General features: G+C 43.5%; 1 protein-coding gene across 2 annotated transcripts in view; it reads right to left on the bottom strand.

Annotated features, from left to right (window-relative positions):
- The window catches only part of B4galt5 (beta-1,4-galactosyltransferase 5), a 109,963-nt gene that overhangs the window by 3,004 nt on the left and 105,455 nt on the right, over positions 1 to 1,504 (bottom strand). The gene's annotated exons all lie outside the window — the stretch shown is intronic.

Here is a 1,504-nt window from a genome sequence, read left to right as displayed (position 1 = left end):
ACACATAAATAAAAATTTAAAAAATAAAAAAAAAATAATAATAATAATAAAATGCCAGGCCAGAAAGCAAACAGATACATGGTAGGAATTAAACTCCACATTTGGTCCTTACAGGCTACCATTTACTTCTCTGTAAGAACACGCCACCATGCACTCCCAGGTCTATTCATTCTCACAGACTGTGTAGGCCAAGCCTCATGGTCAAATCCATGTGCACTGCCACTAACAGTCCAATAAGCAGTTTGGGGAGGGTTGCATGATACTGCACACAGAATGCTAGTGAAGTGCAAATTTTAGGTGTCAACCACAGCAGGAGGGGGAATATCCTGTTTGAATATAGCTTAAGAGCCTTACAAATGATTTTTTTCTGATCAAATTTATCTCCAGGAATTTTTCCTACATATGCATAAGAAACAGACAAAAGAACCCCCACTGTTACAGTCCACATTAGGAGAACTGAAAGACTGAGTAAATATACCCAGGGAATAGCTGTGTCCATCCAGGTAACAGAAGCGAACGGAGCCAAGGCACACGCTGCCTCCCAAGAGCACTGTGTGTTGACATAAGGAGCAGCGACATCTGTGTGTACTTTTCACACAGCAGGTTCCACCAAGAGGCTGCACAGATGTCATCTCTTGATTTTCACAGCCCTGACATTGAGGCGATTGCTATTTTATAGTTAAAAAACTGATGTTAAATTATTGTTAACAAGCCACTTTTTAAAGATAAACTCACTGAAATGGCAATTAATGTTATTCCTCCACTGAGGAATATTTGCATTGTAAGCAGTGTAATTTTATTTTTAGGCTCACGTGAATTTTACAATGAACAAATTCTTAGGACTCATAGTTATCCTCCTGTTCCAGCCTCCCCAGTGCTGGATTACAGGTGGGCGCCACCACGCCTGATCTCAGTGGCCAGCAAGGTGTGCCTGGGGCTCTGGGGCCAGCATGGCATGCGGTACCGGAGATTGAACCCAGGTCCTTGTGTTTGCCAGGCAGGTACTTAGACCACTGAGCTATCTCCCCAAGCCCCCATTATCTCCATATTTTATACTGATCATACATAGAAATATTATTTTGGACATACTGTTTTAGCTATAATACTACCATAATATCAAAACTAATTTCACCTCTTTCCTTTTAACCTTTTAAAATGTGGTTACTGGGGTCAGTGAGATAGCTCAGCAGTCCAAAGCACCTATTTAGGCAAGCTTAGGCATGCGCAAGAGACTGCAGTTTAATCCCCAGCACCACACGCAGTGCCAGCCCTGCCCTCGGGGCAGGCTGAAATGGCAAAAAAAGAGAAAATAATTAATTAGATTTTAAAATGTGGTTATTGGGGCTGGTGAGATGGCTCAGTGGTCTAAAGCACCTACTTACAACAAGCTAAGCTAAGCAAATGGACAGCGACCGCGGTTCAATCCCCAGCACCACATGCCAGCCAGCCCGCCCCTGGTGGGCGGAGCTGGCCACACACACACACACACACACACACACACACA

Source organism: Octodon degus, unplaced genomic scaffold (assembly GCF_000260255.1).
Source record: "Octodon degus isolate 3935 unplaced genomic scaffold, OctDeg1.0 scaffold00077, whole genome shotgun sequence".
NCBI lineage: Eukaryota > Metazoa > Chordata > Mammalia > Rodentia > Octodontidae > Octodon > Octodon degus.
The sequence above is the reverse complement of the archived record's forward strand: the minus strand, read 5'-3'. Positions and strand labels throughout refer to the sequence as shown.